This window comes from Colossoma macropomum, unplaced genomic scaffold, assembly GCF_904425465.1.
Source record: "Colossoma macropomum unplaced genomic scaffold, Colossoma_macropomum, whole genome shotgun sequence".
NCBI lineage: Eukaryota > Metazoa > Chordata > Actinopteri > Characiformes > Serrasalmidae > Colossoma > Colossoma macropomum.
In genome coordinates this window covers 26,741,685-26,759,269 of record NW_023494793.1, presented here as the reverse complement: position 1 = coordinate 26,759,269, position 17,585 = coordinate 26,741,685, and the positions used below count along the sequence as shown (strand labels likewise).

At 38.6% G+C, this 17,585-nt stretch overlaps 1 protein-coding gene across 1 annotated transcript in view; it reads right to left on the bottom strand.

The window, feature by feature from the left end:
• LOC118813586 (probable G-protein coupled receptor 153) overlaps positions 1-15,680 on the bottom strand; it is a 62,622-nt gene extending 46,942 nt beyond the window's left edge. Inside the window, 1 exon segment of the mRNA XM_036579003.1 lies at positions 15,397-15,680. The gene's annotated coding sequence lies outside the window, so the exon portion shown is untranslated.
• Between the last annotated feature and the right edge of the window lie 1,905 nt (positions 15,681-17,585).

The following is a 17,585-nucleotide window of genomic DNA, read 5'->3' as shown; positions in this document are numbered from 1 at the left end:
AGTTCTCAGTCGTTGAGAACCAGGGCTTTCGCGCTATGTTGCACACTTTGGAGCCGAGATACAGCGTCCCTTCTTGAAGATATTGTACTGACACAGTGACCCCCCACTCTCTACAATGAGGCCAAAACTGAAGTTATGAAATCACTAAAGAAAACAGGTAGGACAGCTGTAACGTGCTGCGTGGACATCCATTACCACTGGATCTTAAGTCATCACATCACAGCGCATTTTATCGCAGATGAGATTCCCACTCCTACATACAAAGTATGTATGTGTGTAGTTTATCAGTTGATATACTGTTTGTATATACCATTTTCTGTTGTGTACATTTTTCAACGAACCATAGACTAGAATGATTGTACAAAGAGAACAGTTAAAGCTGCACTATGTAAGTTTTGGGGATTTGGAGACCTCTCTGGTGGTAATCTGTACTTACATGGAACATGCAGAGGGGACATTTTGTAACATCATTCATGCTTCGGACCCCTTCCCTGAGCGGTTAAATCTTATGATTCTGAGTGCCTTAAAAGAGCATTTGAAGAGAACTCTGTCAAAACTTGGTGAAGGATGTGTGTTCCGAGGAAGTAAATGAATGATCACTATTATCATCGTATCTTCATCAGTACAACATAGATTTTGTGGTATTAATATGTAAAGATCTATGATGTGGTCTGAAAAACTCCTGTGAAATCCGACCCGATGCCTCTGACTTTTTAAAATTATTATTTCAGGCCTAACAGTTTCTTTCCTCCTGGCTCAGTAACGCTACTTCATTCAATTTCAACAAAAATATCTTACATAGTGCAGCTTTAAATCAAGGTGAAGAAATAAAAAACATAGCACATAAAAGAGAACAAAAGAACAGTAATTTGCATAACATCAGCACTTCACATTATCCCAGTGCTCATTAATACAGCCCATGGCTACACAGGGCCCAGAAATTTGTGGTTCTGCTCCAAAAAAGAAGTAAATAACTGACATTACCTTCTCTTTTAAAATCACACTGAATAATGAATCACATCCAGGTTGTGGGAACATCTCTTAAAACCTCTGTCTGCCTCTTTTTTTTGGAGCCTTGCCAGAAACTCCCTTTAACGTGCCCTGAAACGCTCCTCTCACCTCAGCCACAAAAACACTCCTCTCACCTCAGCCTTCCTTCTCAATCCGCTGAAACTTCTCCCATTGGCAGTGTACAGAACTTGAAGGTGCGGTATCAAAACCAACACCTCACACAGAATAGAGAATGACAGCGGGGTCCAGATCAGATACATAAATCAGTCATTCAGCTGAGGCGCTGGGCTTTGAACAATGAGGAAAAAAAATAACCTTGGGTGAGTCAGAGATGGATTTTCATTGTATTGGCTATTTTTGAGTGCACTTATCAAATGTCTATAGCCTGACTATTTCAGAACTCTTTTTACTGAGCTCGAATGATTAATTGCACCAATTTTATGGAAACTGGTAACGTTTTTGTCATCATGCTGTTTTCAGAGTGTTCTCATTTTCAAAAAAAAAAAAAAGTGACTGAATCTGATACGTGGCTTACCACAAAAATCCCTTGCGTTTAAAGTGAGCCACGATGCAATACGCTGCCAAGTCTGACCTATTGCGACGGTTCGGGTACTTGTTAAGCAAACAAAACGAATGTAGGGTGCAGTTGTTAGACAACATGCTAGCTGTAATCCTGAGAGTAGAATTTAAATGAAGGAGCCTGCATGGGTGTTGCGTAAGAGAGCGGAATTAGATTAGATACCCTCCCACTCCTTATCCATGAGTAATGCACTGGTTTTGCAAATCAGATTGCTTCGCAAGCGCCAGCACTCGAACTGGGGGGCTACATGCATCCGCACTTCTAAGAATTCAAAAAGCCTCAAGATTGCGGGACAAGCGGCTTTGTGCGCATGTATTGCAGTTTTGCTATTAGTATGTAAATTGGATGCATGTGAAAAAAAACATGTGGAAAACATCCAAGAACAACGTGACTGTGATCTGACTCAGAACATGTGTTTGTGTGTGTCTATGTGTGTGTGTGCAAACCTGATCCTACTTTTCAGAGACAGTGACGGGGGGGCGGGGGGGGGGCTTCTGAATAGGCCTGCCTAAAATGTAACTTTTAACACTAAACTGATAAATGCAATGAGCTCATGTGTTTCGGGCTGATGTCAGGCAGTAGATGAACGTATTAGCAGAGCATAAGCAGCCAATCTGAACTCAAAACCTAACTTTTTACCTTGTTTAAAGGTAACCTTTACCTTTAAACAAGGTTATCTTTAGATCTTTTAAAAAATAAAACTCTCTTTATTGCTTAATCAAAATGTAATGAATTTTGCCCAGCCACTAAAAAGTCGTTGTTACATCACCGTGCGCCAGCAGGTGGGGAATAATATTAACTAATATTATTATGTTTCAAACACCAGCCACCCCCCCCCATCACTGAGTGAAAATGCTCAGCTATTTCAGAGACCCACCTTAAAACAGTGCTTAACTCAGAAAAACAAGATTACGAGCTAAGTACTGCTGAGCAAAACCACTGGCTTCTGACTGGTTTATTAACTGCTCATGCATTAGAAGCTGTTTGTTTTCAGAAACGCATTTATGAGGAAACCTTCTTAAGAACCTCATTAACAGAATTGTTAGCTGTAAAAAACAACATTGCAGGAAAATTTCATACAAATGAACCCTTCCAGTAACGAAGGAAAATGCATTACGACTTCTGATTCACAATGACTTTGAGGCTTGTTTTACCGCCAAGAAGTCTAGCAAGCACGTCACATTTTGGCCCTTAAAAAGGTTAACTGCTAACTTTTGACAGGCTTGCACAATAAGGTGTAGGGCAGGCAATTCAAACCAGGGCTAACAAGAAAAACAAACCCGCGGGAAGTAGGTTTGGCCAGTTTGGAAATATATCATATCACGATACTTAAAAGACAGTACATAATATGTATGACAATATGGGCATTCTCTTGATTTTTGCATATCTTATTAAATTCGGCTTTAAGGCACTTGCATATCACATGAAAATGCCTTATGTTTCACATTAAAATGCTCTGTTATCTTTGTTGCTACGTTCCAAAACTGCTGCAGCAACTTCAGCAGCTGGAGATTGAGTGAAGATGGAAGAGTTTCCAACATAATGGGTAAATCCTTGATTGGGTAAGTGATTTCCTAAACATCCACTGGTCAGTTTCACACAAAATGTAGATGGACACACAAATCCACCAATTACACTCGAAGACAGACACATGACCAACCCCTCCTTATAGCCTCACAGCTCCGGATGTGAGTCACATACGATCTTGTAACAAGACGGAATCGAAAGGGCAACTCTACAGATTCAGGTTAAAAGCTGTTCTAAAACTATGACTAGTATTTTTTATTTAACATTTCACATAATGCACTGTACTAAATACAATCACACAGGATTAATTATGCTGTCTTTTGTAATGAAGCAGGAAGTGAGTCAGTCCTGACAATGTCCATGAAATATTCAAAAAGCATATTGTGTATCATGATAACAAAACTGATTACGAAAAAGAAAACAATATTGTAATAATTCCCACCTCTAGTAGGAAGCACATCAGCATGCACTGGCAAACACAAGCATATCTTGCTTAAAAGCTACTAAATGCTTAAAAAAAATCTTCAATAAAGACGCCATGAACTTCACAAACTTTTCACAATACACTACTTTTGCTCAGAAAGGATTGTTTGTTTGGTCATCGGTGGTAAAACCCATTGTACAGCAGTAGACGTGTGGACAGCAATCAGAAAAGAACTGACATAATCCTGATAGTTGTGACCAGATTAGCATGCAAAAGATGAGAGACGATGGTGGCTAAGACTGTAAACCAACCTTACCATATCAACCACATTAGGACATGTGAGAATTACAACTGTGTTACTGAATGTCCACTAGCTTTCCAACCATTGGGAACAATAAATATTCCTGATTGGTAAACCCCTTTTCTGCAGGCTCTCTTGTGGCAAATTAAATATTTCTCCCTATAACTTTGCTATCAAATTAAGTAGGACACTGTTGGCCCCATGTTTGTGCAATGTTGTGACTCTTTGTTGAGCTGCTAGTGAGAAATAAGGCGTAGGCTCCCCTGCTCCAAAACCAGCTCATAACTTTCTACAAAGATGGCTGCACTGAGATAAAACACACAGCAGCTTTCTTCATATCAAAAATTGTGTAAAACTGCCCCAGTGAAAAACGGCTTCTCTTCAATAAATTTTTGTTTCCTCATACATTTCACTTCCGGTTTTGTACATCGCACACAATTCCACTGAAACATATTCCATCACCATTACTGAAGATAAATAATGAACAGCACAAAAACTGAGGGACCTCCAAAACAGGCAGAAATTGCATTTTATGGCTACTGTGAAGGAGGGTTAAGCCTGATAGCATAGCAACTGGTAGCCAATAAAATGGAGTGAACAAGCCAACGGACATTCATTTGACGGGTGTTTAAATATGTAAGTTGTTAATGATGAATTTGTTTACCTTTCTGAAAATCACTGTAGCACAAAACAACCTTATTTGACATAAGTGACACAATCGGCTATGCTTCACGTAGGCCGTGTTTACATTCATGAATAAGTGTTTGTAGCTGGGCTAAAATAATTCAGGGTAGTTCAAACCCCAAATCCCCTGGCCCCCTCACCCCAGCTACGCCTCTGAAACAGAACACGTCAGTCTCCATGCTTCAGGGTGTGACGCTGACCTACATCTTTTCACGCAGCTGAGTTTTTTACAGAAGCATGCTGATTAAAATGAATTTGTGTTGCCAGAAAGCACAGGTCTGTAAGGCCGTAGAAAACACTGGTGGCTCTGCCTTGTCAGAAAAATCAACGTCACTGCCAGTGTGAGCGCACGACAGAGAGAAAGAGAAAGAGCGAGGAATATATATAGAGAGAGACTAACACCCTGCTTGAGGTGGATCAAAGTGTAGCAGCCTTGGTATTATGGGCTCATTAAAAACAGTAGCTTCTGTTTCGTTGTTGATATAGCATGTGGAGAGGAGCATGAAGAGCGCATCTGCGGGGACAGGGACCCGAGTGAAAACACTCTGCTTGTAATTGCAGTGAGAAGTGAGTTTCCAAAACAAAATGAAAGTCAGGGCGTCTGGCAGGACCGTGACAAAAAGCAGGCCCGCTTGTGAAAAGGCGCGGGTAGGGGGCCGTGCCAGTCTTGACAGTGCAGGGAGTCAAGCAGGCTTGGATTAGGGGGATTTTCTCGTAAATTAATTTCGCCCTCAGTCAAGCAAGTTTGTTACATCCAGGACATGTCTGGACAGTAAAAATATAGTTCCTCGTTGTAGTCTGCTGTGGCTCTACAACTCCAATATGTTTTTGTGACCTCTTATTGTATAACTAAATGGCCTATATCTTACATTTTTCTTGTATTATATTTTGTTCCACTTCTGGTATTTGTGGTTTATTGTGCCAAAAACTGTCCTACTTCATTTTTATAAGACCATTCTGTGCCTTTAAAACAGATTTAATGATTGAGTTCAAGTCTTTCAGCCTCACCCATTGTTAACAGGTGTATAAAATCAAGCACATAGCCTTGCAATCTCTAAAGACAAATAATGGCAGCAGAACTGGTCTTCCATTGCAAAGAGCTCAGTGACTTTAAACGTGGTACTGTCATAGAAAGCCGCCGTCTTTGACTATTTCTGCCCTGCTAGATCTGCCCCAGTCAACTGTAAGTGCTATTATTGTAAAATGTTGGTATCTAGGAGCAACAACTGCTCAGCCATGACGCAGTAGACCATGCAAACTCACAGAGCGGGGCTACCAAGTGCTGAAGCATATAGCACGTAAACCTCTCCTATCATCTGTTGCATCACTCACTACAGAGTTCCACACTGCCCCTGGACGCAGCATCAGCACAGGAAATGTGTGTCAGGAGCTTCATGATATGGCTTTCAATGGCCAAGCAGCTGCACACAAACCTAAAATCACTACGTGCAGTGCCAAGCGTCAGCTTTTTAAAGCATGGCGCCATTTGACTCTGGAGCAGCGGAAACATGCACTCTAGAGTGATGAATCAAGCTTCACTATCTAGAAGTCTGGTGGATAAATCTGGATTTTTTGGGTGGATGCCAGGAGAATGATACCTACTAGAATGCATAATGCCAACAGTAAAGTTTGGAGGAGGAAGGATAATAATCTTGGTATGTTAGTGCTACAGCATACAAAGACATTTTAGACAATTCTATGCTTTCAACTTTGTGGCAACAGTTTGAAAAACATCAAACTCTTTTGTTTCATAAAAAGTGAGGCAAATTTGGTTTTCCAGGATACAGGCCCTTTAATGCCTAAATGTAATTATATGGGACAGGAAACCAATGTGTTTAGGGCCATTAACTGTCCTACGCAGGGGCAAACAGATACAAAAATATGCTCTCACCACTGATCAACAAAGCAATGAATCTTGCAGCCAAAATGAAACATTTGTGGCCACAATAATAGAAGCATGTTTATTGTATGTACATTGCATTTATATTACATTAACAAGCACGCTTCAGTACCACAGATGTTGCTTTCAGCTATGAGCCCTTCAAGTATGCTCCATTTTTTATTATACCTGTCAAACCAGGAAAGGATGTGAAGGGATCCTTGTTTTCCACAATATATTCAGCTAGATTGAAGATTTTTATCATTTGATCCCACTGACCCACCTCCATCTTCATCAGGCTTTGATCAGTCAGCCCTACTCTACTCTGTTATTGAGATCACTGAAGATCATGCGGCTGTGCTTTTGAATATTGTGTTTTAAATGAGTTACTACTGAGCTTGTGGTGTCTACCTTTTGTGAAAACCGACAACATAGTAGTCATCACTGCTATCTGATTCTTTACTGTTGTCAGCACTGACAGTGGAAGTGAAGCCATATTTTAATAACCCATCCATCGCCACTATGGAGAAATTCTCTGAGCATTCTAGCTCCACTATCGCGCTGGTACTGTTACTGTTACAGTTGGCAAATTCTGACAAAATCTGATCGGATGCAGTTCCATGTTCAACCAAGCAGGCTCTGGATCTTGCACAGGAGGGTGGAAAGTAGTGGTTTTGTTATTAATGGTGGTCATTTATGTGTGAAACTGATTCATATATGTGTGAAAATTCAGCTGGTCTGGTGGTTTGTTAAAGGGCCCATATCCAACATTATTAGTAGTTTATTTTTCCCCTGAAGTCCACATATGAAGTTTTCTGTATCAAAAACATCATTAATTTTTCACATGACCATTTTCCAACCTCTCTTCATCCTTTAGATTTAGAACAGGCTGTTATTGTTGCTGTATCTTTAAGAGTGATATATGCAAATGACCGCCATACTCAGTTGGCTGTTCTGTATTGTGCCACATTCAAAAAAGCACTCCTTAAAACTTCAGCGTGAAGGGGCGGCTGTAGGCTGAATAGATAGATATATGTAAATGCATTGGTTTTCGTCACATTATAAAAACAGTAAATTCAAAATGTGCTGATTTTGCTGCTTAGATTCCATGTATAGACTGTATGGACTGGAGACTGAGTGCCACGTCTTAAAACTTTAACACTGATTATATATTGTATCAAACCGTATTTCCGTTTGTCAGAACATTGTCAGAACATTTTATTGTTACAGCTCTTCATTTGCAGGACACATAAAAGCCAATTTATCAGTTATTAGTCCATTAATTCACATAAATAATCAAATATCAAACGTTTTTTTTGCAGCCGAGGCACTCTTTTTGCGCTAGGCAAAGGTAGGCGGCAGCCTAGATATGCTGTATGTGTTGATGTTGAATAACCTATTTGGACTGTTTTTAATAAATAGTTTTTAATAGTGATTATAGCGATTATTTTCAGTCATTTCAATGCAGCCTCACCCCCATCATAGCTATAACGGACTTTGTTGTGGATACTTGATGACACAACTGCTTAAAGACTAACTGGTATAAACAAGGCAATTACACTATAATCTACATTGTGGAGAGGAGGTTCTCCTGCATGATTTTCCGGGTGTTGAGAGAAAATCGAATAAAGTCGTCTTAGTGCAGCAAAGAAACATAAAAAGAAAGAGGAAAAATATTATATCCTGATACTTTAAAACATTTTCACAATAAAAGATATGCATTTTCTGAGATTTAATAAGTTGGAACAGAATAGAACCTGTAGTGCCACATATAAAAAATGTTTAATAGTTGTTTAATTATCTGATTAAACAGTCCTACTTATGCTCACTTTACAATGAAACACGAAGTTAGTCAGTGTTCTTTAAATACAGACAATATCCACAATATGCTCAGGAAAGTGTGTTGTGAAAATCGCCATATTGCCCACCCCTACTCAACAGTACATAATGCTGGCATTAATGGTAGTACCGACAGATCCACTGTTGGGGTAATTACTCAAAAAAGTAATCCATTACAAGTTACTAATTACATCTCTGAAAACTGTCATGAGATTATGTGACTTTTTATTTCCTGGAAGACGTAATTTCATTTCTCATTACTGATTCATTACTTAACACAAGTAACCTGGTTGCCTTCTAATAGTTTTAACAGTAAGTTAACAGAATAATAATATGTGTTTTACATTGTTAACTTATTATTTGATGTTCAATGAACTCAAAAATGGTAACCAGCTTACTTACTTTTTAAGTTAAAAAACAGATTCATTTTTACTCTGTATGTTGGCAGACAATTTAGCTTCATGCATTATTTCTTAAAACAAGCAACATGATCTGCCAGTATAGTGAGGCAATTTCACTTATTAAAATAATGTAAAAATGTAAAAATGCCTAGAAATAAGTGAAATAATCTTGTAATATCCTTACAACAATCTCAAAATGAAAAAAATCTAAGCTATTTCAACTAGATAGATTCAATTTTATTGTCATCGCTCAGTACAAGTACAAGGCAACAAAATGCAGTTAGCATCTACCAGAAGTGCAAATAGTAGCAATAGTGCAAAACGGACAGTGCAAATGTGCAATAACAGGCATAAACATGACATATCTATGAAATATATAACTATATGAACAAAATATACACAATTATAAAAATATTTATGAATGATATATAAATATATATAAATACACATAATACTTTAAACACAATATATAAGGTATGTTACATACTGTTAGAGTAAGCAGTTATGTGTTGTATTCTATATACAGTGAACTGTCTGTTGTATGGAAATGCAAGGGATAATAAATAATAATAAATAATGTGTGCAACTGAATTTAAGATTCATTTTCCAAGGTATCATTTTTTGCAGTGATGACAGTCACACCATTTAAAAATGTGCATTCAGGGGCCCCACTCCTGTCTTTTGCTTAGGGCCCCAGAAAAACTAAATCCGCCCCAGCTTGCAGCCTTAGTCTATATCCAGCTCGTCAGTCAACCCTGTTTACCCGAGTAGCCCTTACCCCCCACAACTGGAGCAATGCACACCATGGCACAGGCACATTCACCTATTAAAACTGACACCACGTCACATAACAAGTTCTGTATAAACTAATGTAATAACAAGCCACAAACAGTTCTGCATTAAATCCTCCTACCTTTGCTCGATGGTTCTAATAACACAATACGAATTACTTATCAGAGAAGTCAGAGACTGATTTCACGTCTGACTCACGTCTTCCATGTAAGGCATAGAACGAACACAGGATAAAGACGGAGGCCTAAACGTATCAGAAGAAGACGGGCTCCCTTGCCAATTCTGCCTACTCCCAAAGTCTCCTCCGTTTGCTCTGCTTTTAGGGGGGTTTCCTTAAGGCCAGACAATCTTTAAACCTTTTTTGGGTACTGTATAAAAAGAAAGTGCACTATTTATAAAGAATTTTCATTCACTGACTGTATTATATTGGCAATATGAACTCAGCGCCCACAGTGCTAATGTACAGTAATGTTCATTTAGTCATGATTATATTGCTGAATATTTCCCTAGTCTTTTCACATGGAACCTAAATGATTTTCTCTGCCTCAATATAATATCCACCAAATGAGCTGCTCTGACAGTACAATCTGGATCTCTTATGGTGAAAGGAGTGAGCTGAGTGTTTTAGCAGATATATTTATTTTTCCAGGATTTCTCAGGTGATCAGTGTAATGTGAACTGGAGATGATCACCAAACAATATGGTTTGGCCTTTAAAGGGGAATTCCACCATTCAAAATTTCTGCACAGTTGACTGGTTAAGATGTAAACAAAGTCATTCCAAGTGGTTTGATGTGTAATGCTCTGTTCTAGACAAACTTGCCGATTTTGTTCAAAGTGGTGGTGATAGGAACCAGACGTCCACCTCTAAAAGCTCCCTCACAGAAAGAGTCTTTTGATTCCATGTTATTGTGAGATCGCACATGACTCACACCCAGAGTTATGAGGCTATGAAGAGGGGTGGAGATACACCTCATCTGCCTCTCACCATGTGTTATTGGTGGATTTGTGTGTCCATCTCCATTTTGTGTGATACTGAACAATGGACACCCAGGAAATCAGTAAGGACTTCCTCATCACGTTGCAACCCTTCATTCTTGATTTAGTCGACATCAGAGGCACATGTGAAATGGTATGTAGAATGCTGTAGAAGTTCTGGAAAGTAGTAATGAAGATAACAGAACATTTTGATACGAAACACATGGGTATCATATGATATGCAAGTACCTTTAAAGGCAAATTTAGAAAGAAATGCAAAAATCGAGAAAATGCTTTTAGACCCCAGAGGGTTATTGTTATATAATGTCAGTGCAAATATGGGCTATTCTGTAGTTCTTGAGTCAAATGTTGGTTTCGGGGAATCTTCGTTTTAAATGAATTCCAAAAACTCAATAGATTTGTTCATATACACAGCAGATTTCATTACAGAATGCACTGACCCTCCAAAATGGCTGATAATGTTAGTAGGACAACTCTGCTATTTCAGTGCACCACCCCACATGTCCCTGTATCAGTCTTTGGTACTTTCAAACATCAATTTCTCCAGTGAGTTTGAGCATAATTCACTACTAAACCAGCCTAACTGTACCCGAAACGCTGCACCAGAGACAGCAAAGTGAGCTAATTAATCTAATGAATATGGATGGGCCAAGTACTGTGCTCAGCAACAAAATGTTTAACTTGTAAAATGGTAAATTACATGAACAAATAAGCGGAGAAGCAAACTGCCAGGAGAGCTCCTGCTTACAAAGCCTGAATCTTGGAGACAGAAACCTGAAGCAGCTATGAAGGGAAATGAAGTATCTGATGTCAAGTGGATCAAGTAGAAGACCATACAGCATAATAACTGCTGTATTTGTTTCACATTCCAGTCACAATAGTAGTTGACTGAATATAACCCACTCACTGAAGCCTGTGGATTAAATTTCTGTCATCAAACTGTAGATGGGACAGTAGGCAAATGTCCTATGATGACGTTAGTGACCAAAACTGTCACAGTTTTTGATACAAGCGATTTTTTGGATATTTTAAGTTGGATTTATTACAGAATTAGATCTGACTCATTCTTTTTTTTCATCAATAGCATTTTCTTCCGTTACAAGCCGTAGTAGCAGTAATGCATAGCGGATGAGCGCCTTCTGTCATTTTAAACAAACATGATACTGTTTAGATTATGACTATGTAAACAGGCTTTGGTCTGGCGCATCACCGTGACTTTTTAAAAAGAGGATAACTGTATATAGTTATCAGAATTATCAGGGACGCAAGATGATCTCAGAATTATATTGGTATCAGCCGATAACTGCTTAACATTTCATTCCTGTCAAAAAAAAATTTTTTTCCATTTTTTATTTTTCTCATTTGAGCACAGCAGCTGTCCTTTACATTTAGGCCTGTCACAATTATTACATAATCGCCTGATCGTAATTATTTAAGCTGACTGCAATAATTTTCCACAGTCAGTAGATTTTGCAGTCATATTGTGCTGCAAAAAACACAATGTGAATTGGGCGTGTTGGGTTGTGGTGAGTAAATGTAAATAAAAGAAAGCACTAAATTCATTCATTGAGACATTGCGGAAATGATGAAAAACAAAAAACTACAAATTCTAACTGTTTTTTTGCTTTTTTCAGTCTCATGAAGAACATGTCGCTTTGCCTAACTTACATATGAATCTGTGTAATTGTAGACATGTGTAAGCTTGCTGACAACACTAACCGCACAGTGCTGATTCAACAGTACAATCAGGGTTAGCTACTACGTAAACACAGATAGCAAATAATGTGGCTAATCAGCCAATTCAGCCCCTTGAGGCTTATGTTTAATAGTTACAAGCCATGAACAAGAAAAGACAATTAAATCATTAATTATAATTATTTATATGACAATTAATTATCACCTACAATTTCATTTATGACGACTGGACCAATAGAAATGCTCCAAAATTGCTTAGAATAAAACCTCTTTACATTAACTTACATTGAACACAACTTTTTCCCTTCTCCTGTAAAGTTACCATTTTGGAGATACTTGTTTTTCTTTGGGCATCAATGATTTATTCGTTAAAAACATCGGTCAGATGTTAAGTATTGACTGATGTTTGGTGACAGAAGAGCAGCATTTAGGAGTCACTGGATTACTGTAAAAAATGTACTCATTTTATTGCATTTGTAATCCTACAGAAATAAATGTTATATTTCCTCATAATGCTAAATGTCATTGGCCTACGATTTCCATTTTGGTGCATTTTCAAACCATCCTTACATCACATCCAGCAAAGCTACACTTGGTACGCCAACCCTTCAAGATTTATCTACATACCTGTCTTAATCAACTTGGCTTGGGAAAAAATCAATAATGTCAATCATCAGGGAAAGTTCTGTGATCCAAAATGCACTTTTGATTACATGAAAACCTTGGGGACGACCGAGTCTATTACAGAGGTGTTTGAGATTCATCTGTTTGCTTGATTTCCACGGACTGACTTAGCTTCTAAACCCGTGGGAAATTACCCAGGGACGCACCTCCTGAACTGCTTACCTCGCCGTAGCAAATCTTCTGATTTGACTCATCACAGATTCTCCTTGCAATGATGTTCCATTCACTCTGACACAACATTCAAAGTACCCGTTTTTAAGATTTCAGTAACAGATTATAATTACACCCCCCCACACCTCTCGGCTCACGGGCTAAGCTTGGGAATTTACATTTAAATCACTTTGTAGGACCATATGAGGAAGCCATTTGCACAGGTGACTGACTCACTCATTCAGCTGTAACAATATGTGCATCCACTTTGATAAGCTTTCTCTGTTTTAAGCTTTTTTAAAGCATTTAATAGGATTGTGATTAGCAAATGTCTAGACACCATACAACTTAGAACCATTTACAGTAAGTCTGAGATAACAGTGACCTGCAAGTGGAAAGCAAGTGCTGTTTTGGTCCGTTCTCTTTCTTTTATATGGGACCAAGGCACTTAATACCTTTGTGCCAGTGTCGTTCTCCATTCCACAGTAAGAATTGCTCAGTAGTGGTGGTGACAGGTTTGGAAGTTTGAAGTAAAACATTTCTTGACATTACATTCATAGTGAAGAAACACATGCAGGTAAAAAATACACAAATCGTTAATGAAATGGCCACTTTGACATCGAGACCCCCGGTTTCTATGACCACCACTGTATAGATATCTGAGTCTGTAAGTTTCTATACAATCCACTCTGAATTAGGGCGATTAATCAAATTTTATTTTCAATTATGATTTTTTGTTCCAACGATTATAAAAACAAGATAATCGAGATAAAATGATTATTCTGCCGCCATGATGCTCGTGTTATAAATCCAGCGCGCTCCTTTCATTTACAGCAGTGCACGTTCGCCACTCACTACAAGCTTAAACTTACGTCGCCTAATTTATTTTGGTCTAAATTTTTTTTATTATTATTATTATTTTTATGTTGTGAAGTTTTCAGTAGGCTGTGGAAGTGCACTACAACACGGTTAAGTTTATTTATTTTATTAATTACTATTTAATTAATATTTATTTAAATGTACATATGTGTATAAATAATATATCATACATTTTATTTATTCTTTTTTTACATTTGTTTTTATTGTTTTACAGTTTAATAATATTTCAAATTCTGCCAAAAAGACACATTTTTTAAAAAGTTCCATAATTGCATGATGTTTACAGTCAATACATAATCGTGTTAAATAACTGTGAGCTCAGTATTGGCCAAAGTAATCGTGATTATGATTTCTGCCATAACTGAGCAGCCCTACTCTAAATGACTCTACATCTCAACAATTTATTTACGTAGCAATCGTAAAAAATCACCTTTAAAACAAGGCTTCCTAAAGGGTTCTTGGCTTGGACTTACAGCTATGAGAAAAAAAAAACTTCACATTATATGGAGGTTCTTTAAACTTTACAAAGGTTCACACCTCATTTGCAAAAATGGTTCCTGAGAGAACCATACATTGAGAAGTTCTTCATGGAATCCTTGAGCGTTCAAGGCGGTATGAACATAAACTAGAGTCTGTTGAGAGGAACAGTGTGGAGGCGATGGCTGTACAGATCAGCACTCCAGTTGTGATTTCTTTGTTCTAAATAGCACTGAGCTTACATGCACCGGGGTGGGGAGGAGGGGCGCGCACTGTTATGGTTACTCACTGTCAAGCTGATGATGGCTGTGCACAGCCATAAAGCGTGTGCTCTGAATGTGGCTAATGGAAGCCCATAGTTAAGCCATTAAAGATGAGCAGACCTTGAGTTCTCACAGTGTTCTTACTCTATGGAAACTGGAGACAGTGGGTTCTGTAACAGCTTTCTGAAGGTTCTCCTCTGAGATGGGCAATAATCAGAAAACAGTAACATTACACACTGCTTCTCAGCCACAGTGGGCTTTAGTAATTACAAATAGAAACCCATTCTAGCTGCACGGGTTTGCACGTAGCCATAACAGGCAACTGAATAGCCATAACAGGCTATCAGCAGCTTTAGCTTTGCTTCTTTTCATGCTGTGATACTGGAAATAGCTGAGCATCTCACGTCAGCCCTGAAACCACTCTCATTCACTTCGCAAGCCTCCAGCAACAGAGCTGCGGCTGGCTTCTTAGTCGAATTTTCCGTTCCACCTTAAATGGTGCAGCAGTTACATTCTGGCGCCTCAGCGTAACTGCTGCACCATTTAAGGTGGAACGGAAAATTCGAAAAAGAAGCCAACTTCAGCCTCGTCCTCCAGCACCAATACGTTCGGAAGTATCTTGGGGAGGGTTGAGGGTTAAAGCAGCTGTGGAAAACATCTCCACAGAGTCAGTTTAGCTTCAAAAAAACTAAAAAACACAATGTTTTCCAGATGGCTATGAGCACAACACATCGTAGACCTATCTCATTACCCATAATCACCCATCAGCAAGAAACGTACTGTTTTTTTTGTAGTGTGTTTTCGCGACGTACCTCGACTACACTTCGTCGAAAACCGAACCCCAGATGTTCCTCCGTGCTCCTCCGTGCTCCTCCACTCCTGCTATGTCCAGAGTTTCCTTTGTTTTGTTGTGTTCAAAATTCCAATTCAAAAACTGGCATGTTGCAGCTTTAACGTCGCCGAGCGAGAAAAATGGCAACCGTATGGCCAAAAATGGTCTAACGGTACATCCCTCATCGCGCCCGCGTGCCGCTCAGCAACCCTCGTTTGCGAGAAATCCGTTAAAAGGCGTTTGAAGCGCGCGGAGGAGCGCAGGGAAGGCGTCCGCGCCGCCGTGCTCGCGCAGCCTCCTCTCACACCGCCCATTGAGCAGCTGGAGGAGGAGGCAGTGAATGGACAGGAAGAGTGGATCACATGCCGAATCCATGCTCCTCTTCTTCAGCTCATGATGAAGGGCTGCCTCCATCAGAGACCTCCTCCGCGCGACCCCAGCGCTCTTCTTCTCGTTTTGGCTCTTAGTGTGGCCAAAACTATGGAAGCCCACTGGAGAAAAACATACAGCCATTTAATAAGTCATAATTATGAGAAAGTTTTCGATGATTAAGCCTTAGTATCTCAAAATTATGACATAGCATCTCGTCATTTTGACATGCTATCTCATATTAATGACTTAACATCTCATAATAATAAGAACGTGTTCTCACAATTATAAGAAAGTAGGTCATAATTTAGAAAAAAGTAAATCATCATTATGAGATGCTAAGTCATAATTGTTAGATATTAAGTCATAATTATGAGAAGGTGAGCCATACTTATGAGATGTTGAGTCAGAATTATGAGATACTAAATCATAATAATGATAGGATCACATTATTATGAAATGGCAAGTCAAAAATGCGAGGTACTAAGTCATAATTGTGAGATAGAATCTCATTATGAGATAGCAAGTCATAATTATGAGAAAGTAAGTAATAATTATGACAGTCATTATTTTAAAAAGTCACAATTATGAAAAATTAAGTCATAATTATGATAAAGTTGTAATAATGAGATTGTTCTTCATAATTATGACATAGTAAATCATTATTATGACATAGTAAATCTTTATTATGAGATACTAAGTCATAATTATGAGATAGCAAGTCATAATTTTGAGAAAGTAAGTAATAATTGAGTCATTATTTTAAAAAGTCATAATGACGAGATATTAAGTCATAATTATGACATAGTAAATCATTATTATAAGACACTAAAATGGTTCTAAACAACCATTCCCATGCTAAAGAACCCTTGAAGAATCATCTTTTTTTAAGAATGTATGGTGAACCTTTTCATATCAAACAGCTCTGAATGATTACATCTCAATCACTGAATCATGCAGCAGTGTTGAAAAATTGGTGGAATTCCCTCTTAAAGAACCATCCCTTGAAAGGTTCTTTAGGGAAGCAAAAGTGGTTCTTTAACCACTCCAAACAGCCATTTTGTGGCAATTAAATTTGTAAGGGTGTACAGCCATTTTTCAGTGGGCTTTCTCTTCAGATGTATGGGCTACCAATTCCAGATGTCCAGTCGGCCTTTAGATTTATAATGTGAAAATTCTCCTAAACCACTACCACTGGAGAATTTACATATGCAGTGCTACATTGGATGGAATTGTCTTTCCAAATGAGTATGCATGCTCTTCATCCTCTTATTGATTCTCTTTCATGTGGCCATTAGGGAGCAGAATCAGAAGCCTCTGAACTGGATGCAGAAGGTTGAACTGTAGTTTGTGAAGCTCTGTAAGATAGTAATATTGAGCGCTGAGTACAGAAAGCACAACTATTAAAGCAACGCTGTTGAAGGGGTTTTTCAACGTGAAGCAACTGCCCATTGACTTATACAAGTATGTTTTGAGTCAATGGGTTTTTAATGTGTTACATAATGACTGTTTATGGTAAACAACCATGCGGTACAAATGTGGCAGATCTGTACACCAGAGTATTCCTTTAATGTTCATGTCCTCAACAAGCACATCTCACCAAATGGCCAAATGATATTTCAAGAGCTGCACGCATCCCCTTTAACGCTGCATGTTTCCATTGACATTGTAGCACTGTTATGTAACGCAGACAGGGAAGACTGTCTTCTTCATGAGTTGGTGAATGCATGAATAAAGCTTCCCTTGAGGCTGCTGTTGCAGCCAGTGAGAAAAATACATGAGAACTAACTCAATGAACCA